Source organism: Ictidomys tridecemlineatus, unplaced genomic scaffold (genome assembly GCF_052094955.1).
Source record: "Ictidomys tridecemlineatus isolate mIctTri1 unplaced genomic scaffold, mIctTri1.hap1 Scaffold_208, whole genome shotgun sequence".
Classification (NCBI taxonomy): domain Eukaryota; kingdom Metazoa; phylum Chordata; class Mammalia; order Rodentia; family Sciuridae; genus Ictidomys; species Ictidomys tridecemlineatus.
Genome location: NW_027521785.1, coordinates 1,812 through 7,708, shown reverse-complemented (window position 1 = coordinate 7,708; position 5,897 = coordinate 1,812). Strand labels below are relative to the sequence as shown.

General features: G+C 37.1%; 1 long non-coding RNA gene across 1 annotated transcript; it reads right to left on the bottom strand.

Annotated features, from left to right (window-relative positions):
• Positions 1 to 313: 313 nt before the first annotated feature.
• Positions 314 to 4,132, bottom strand: LOC101974733 (uncharacterized). The gene is made up of 4 exons (XR_013432822.1): positions 3,914 to 4,132; positions 2,294 to 2,394; positions 1,364 to 1,526; positions 314 to 737 (listed from the first exon to the last, which is right to left on the bottom strand). It is a non-coding gene; the product is annotated as an uncharacterized LOC101974733 (long non-coding RNA).
• Positions 4,133 to 5,897: the final 1,765 nt, after the last annotated feature.

Here is a 5,897-nt window from a genome sequence, read left to right as displayed (position 1 = left end):
ATGAATATTCTTTTCAAGCAATGGGTAAATTCACAGTGGATTAACTCTTACTATTTAATTTGAATTTCTGAAAAAGCTCCATGTATTCACTGATTGTGGTGATCACAAGACTGAATTTTTATTCTCACTGATTCAGTACTATATATCCCCTTAAATAAACATAAATGCTTCAGATAAACATCTATGAGGATATGTTTATTGACTTTCTCATTATAAAATTTATCCCAACATATTTCAAAGAACACATCATATATCAATGTCACTACAAAAGCCACCACAACCACCCTCATTCTAATTAAAAATTATTGAAATATTTGGTGATAATTGTTGATTCTCTAATCAGAGCTCAGGAGGAGCTGCCAGGACTAACTGGCAGTGAGAGGAGAGAGCCCATTATACCCAGAAAGGGTGAGTCTTCACATCCAGAACTGAAGTGGGTACCTCCTTTCCATCAGAAAATACATAATACTTTGCACAGACCCTAGCAAGCTCAGCAAAGGTCCAGCATCTCTTATCATTTATCAATTGAGGAATATAGAGTTTATCTTTATTTTGAGTTTTCTTCACAAAATAAATTTTTGTTCTCTGATGTTCTGGGTCCCAGGCTCTGAGGACAACAATGCAAAAATCCTTAGGAAAGTTCAGGCTCCACTTATTGACCCATCTCTGCACACAGCCTTTAAAATAATGGACTTTTCAGTTTGAAGAAGTCCTTGATTAGTTAATTTCAGGGGAATCTGTAATGTATAGACAAGCACATGGAGAAGCAATGAATGAAACACCAGGAACCGAAGCAGCAAAGTAGAGAAGATACATTAAGCCCAGTGATGCTCCAGAAACAAAAAAACTATTTTTAGTATCATGTACTTTGAATTTGTCCTACTCATTCTCTAAGGTGTGTCATGATTGGATAGTAAAATTATTCATTTATCTGAAAAATTATTTTATAAACATTTATACTGTACAAGGCCTGAGATAGGCAGGTTTTGTAAGTTCTGGTGAGGAGAACTTTCCTCAAAAGTCAGAACCCTGTGGTCACCACACCTCATGACTATGCACAGGGTCTCTCCAGGAGACATGGAGCTGAATCTACACTGTGCTTAAGTTCACAGTTCATACATACACATGTCACACTAATCTTCATTGAGCCCATATGTTTTTTACACTTTGGTCTTCATAAAGCCATAGATTTGGAGCCCCCATGGTGAAGAACTCTAAATCTCAAAGATGGTGTAAAAGAAACTCACTGAACTATAGATCTAAGAATTAAATAATGAATGAACATATATTTTTCTGTGACTCAGCCCCTCTATTTCGAAAAACATGTTCAAATAAAACATTATGTATATGAAAAGGTACTGACCTGTGTTTCCTTACAAGTTTGGAAGGAAAAGGCCTGCATTACTTTGACAAGAGTAAGTTTTATTTTCATGAGAGCAAACCTCATGTTAATGCAGTTTCGGGGTCCATTTCCAAAGGGCATGTGAATGTAAGGATTGATGCTGTCCTTGTTATTCTTACTGAACCTGGTTTTACAATAGATGAGAAGTCAAAGAAATATTAAAACCACAACAGTTACTTGTTTCAGTTTGTGCCTTAGACACCCCCAAACAATAGTGTAAAAAATGATTTCATGGGCTTGTCATTGAAATACAGCTGTGGTTTTGCTCTGAGAATTATTAAGCTATGGAGTTTTTCTGCCTTTCTCTTCCTTAGCCTATATAGTTTTCCACATTTCTTCTCCTTAGCCTACAGGACCTTTCAGTCTTTTTGAGATGAGATAAATGCTGTTTCAAAGGAAATCATGGTAAATTGAGACAGTAAAGAAAACAAAACACACATCAAATATAAGGAGTATGAGAGTGAATACATACAATGAAATGAGATAGTGATTATGTCAGTTATGGCACATGATATAAAATTTGAAAACACATAAACACAGACACACACACACACAGACACACACACACACATGCACGCACATGCATATACACAAACAGAGTCATGGTGCCATATCTGAGGATAATTAGTTTTAGCATAGGAATAAACAAAAATCCTGGGTGATCAAGTCTCTTATAAAAATAATGGGAACATACTTGTATAACCTATGCATATCCTGAAATATATTTTAAATCATCTCTGGATTGCTTATAATAACTAATAATATTTAAATGCTACATAAATACTTATTGAATTACACTGTTTAGAGAAAACTGACAAGAAAAAAACATTTATAAGTTAGTTGAAAGTATAGATGCAAAAACCATACATACACGCTGAGCATGGCACACACCTGTAATCCCAGCATCTTGAGAGGTGGAGACAGCAGGATCCCAAGTTAAAAGCCAGCTTCACCAATTTAGTGAGGTCCTAAACATCTCAGCGAAACCCTGCCTGTAATAAAATACAAAATAGGGCTACAGATTTGGCTCAGTGGTGGACAACCCACGAGTTCAACTCCTGGTACCTTGCAAAAAAAAATCATACATGCAGAGGTTCAATGTATATATTATCAGGTGCTAGCAAAAATCAAATATGATACAATCTAGTTTAGCAAAAATATCTACATATGCCTAGAAATATGTTTATGAGAACATGATCATATTATTAATTCATGATTATTTAAAGAATTTAACAAGCTAAAAAGTTTCTTCTCAGCAAAAGAAACGATTTGTGAGGTGAATAAAGAGACTACACCTTGGGAGCAAATTTTTACCCCTCACACATTAGATAGAACATCAATCTCTAGGGTATATAAAGAACTCAAAAGTGAAGCACCAAAAAAAACCAAATAATCCAATCAATAAATGGGCCAAGAACCTTAACAGACACTTCTCAGAAGAGGATATACAATCAATCAACAAATATATGAAAAAATGCTCATCATCTCTAGCAATTAGAGAAATGCAAATCAAAACTACTCTAAGATATCATCTCACTCCAGTCAGAATGGCAACTATTATGATGCCATTATAAGTGTTGGCAAGGATGTAGGCGAAAAAGTACACTCATACATTGCTGGTGGGACTGTAAATTGGTGCAGCCAATATGGAAAGCAGAATGGAGATTCCTTGTAAATCTGGGAATGGAATCACTATTTGACCAAGATATCCCTCTCCTTGGTTTATACCTAAAAGGTATAAACATGCTACAGGGACACAGCCACATCAATGTTTATAGCAGCACAATTCACAATAGATAAATTGTGGAGCCAACCTGGATGCCCTTCAGTAGATGAATGGATTTAAAAATGTGGCATATATACACAATGGAATTTTACTCAGTATTAAAAGAGAATAAAATCAAGGAATTTTCAGGTAAATGGATGCTGCTGGAGAAGATAATGCTAAGTGAACTTAGCTAACTCCAAAAAAACAAATGCTGAATGTTTTCTCTGATATAAGGAGGCTGACTCATAGTGGGGTAGGGAGGGGTAGCATGGGAGGAATAAACAAACTCTAGATAGGGCAGAGGGGTGGAAGGGGAAGGGAGGAGGCAGGGGATTAGCAAGGAAGGTGAAATGTGATGGACATCATTATCTACAGTACAGATATGAAAACATAAATTGGTGCAAATTACTTTATATACAAACAGAGATATAAGAAATTGTGTTACATATGTGTACTAAGAATTTTAATGCATTTCATTGTCATTTATTTTTAAAAACGCAATTTAAATTTTTTTTAAAGAATTTAGGATAGTGAATGGACATAGCATTCATTTTGTTCCTTGACACAAATTCATATCATTTTGCAAGAAAGTGTTATATTTATAACAATAAAACTGCTTAAAATACAAAGAAATATATGAAAATAATTACATAGCTACTTATTTGTCATCTATGATAAGAAATACAAAGACATGCTTGGACAACCCTAGCCCAGGGTGGTTCCCTTTCCCAGAGGCCCTGTACCTTTCAGGGCAGAACTCCTCAGGCTCTGGCCAGTGCTGTGGGTTTCGATGAAGAACAAAGCTTTATATCATCACCACTGTCCCCTTCCTAATGGACACTCCATTGATTCAACATCTTTCTTACAGACCCTCTCAAGTCTGCCAGCAATTGGGTACAACCTGAGAGTTTCATTCACCACCATGTCCAAGTACTCCATCTGTAACACGGTATCATAGGTAGCAGATGTCTGAAGAGAAAAAAAGAGATTTTTGAAAATTCATGTTTGGAACTAACTGTAAACTCAATCTACATAGTTATATTAAAGTGTTAGGAGGTCCGAAGAATAACAGAATGGTGAAGAAGAGTATTGATTACAATTGACTAAGCATTGTAATAACAATAATGTCCATTTGACAATCATGTCCATGGCTCATTGAGAAGTGCAGAGTAGTTATGAACATAAGAGGCCTATGGAACAATCCCAAATTCAGTGTATAATATCCTCAGCATCATCATGTACAATTTTTCCTCATGTGAGGAAAAGTAACTAATAGAATATGACAATTACACTCAGGCAAAATATGTGAAAGTCACTGTTACCTTTCTCTAAAAAAGTCACATGCCTATTTAAAGGAAATAGAAAAGAGGAAATAACCCATTATATATCAGTTTTTTCTTGAATAATTCTGCTTTGAATATATATATAACTTAGAGATAACACTACATCATTTAAAAAATTTTGGGAGAAACTGGAAACTTCCATCCCAGTACCACCAAAAGAAGGCTAAGATTCGATGGCACCATGTCAAACAATTTCAGTTTCATAGGACACTCTAAGGAGGATAGAAAGCCACTCTCACACCCACCCCTTGTTGCTGGACCAGTCTCCTGGTTGTTCTTCAGGGCTTTATTGTGAGCTCTGAAGAAGAGGCTTTGTGCCCACTTCACTGCCAAACCAGCCATGTCAGCCCCAGAGACCAGGTGTCTTCATATCCAATAGACTCAATAGACTTCCTGTTTAAGCAGAGGACAGCAGGCACAACATGTGGCTAATGCCTGGTATGACATTGGAGAGGATACAAGGTAGAAGTAAAGAGTTTGTCTCAGGAGTTCGAAAACCTGACTCATCCCCTGGATGCTTCTCTCTAATACATGACTAGAGTGTGAAGTTGTGTGGAGCAGAGCAGAGTTGGCCTGCCCACCAAGACTAGGCTCACTCAGCAGACAGCCAGGCAGGAGCTCATGCCACAGATAAGCAGAGCCAATGATCTGGACACTTGAGTGACACATGCTTACACTTCCTAGGTGTCATCAGAGTAACTGGTAATGGATACAACTGAAACTACACTCTCTTAAAAATTTCTTGTAGTTTTGGGAATAGAATTTTCCCCAAAATACTGTTTTCTCCCTCATTTGTCTCTTCAGATCCTTTCCAAATAGAGCTGGTGAAAAGAATCAGTGTATATATTTTGGCCAAAGCCTCCTAGAAAGTGATGAGGAGGGAGTCTTGTTGAATCTCCACCTCTCTCCTCCCTCTCCAGGTACCATCTTCTCACCTTATTGGGCAAAGTCGAATCAATCTTCTGCTGCAGTTTGGTCTGTGCATCAGGATGGTTGGCCAGTTCATAGAAAATAAAGGAACAAGCACTGCTAATGGTCTCATAGCCAGCAAAAATGAAGATAATTGATTGAGCCACAAGCTCCAGATCAGACAGGGCTAATGGAAGAGAAAACACAACTTAGGTAAATCCAGCAAATCACAACATCAGAAGTTTAGATGAAGAGAAATCCCATTAAAACCCACAGATCACTAGGCAGGACCATGGAAAAGCAATTTAGAGGCATTCTCAGAGTGGTTTTTCATTTCCTTGTCTATCTGATATGGGAGACAAAGGAAAACTTTTTTTAATCCAGTTTTTCTGAGGTCTATACCACTCTTGGACTTGGCTACTAACTGTGCCATTCTCAGCACCACCAAAGATAGGTAAGCAGGAAGTGTGAATCA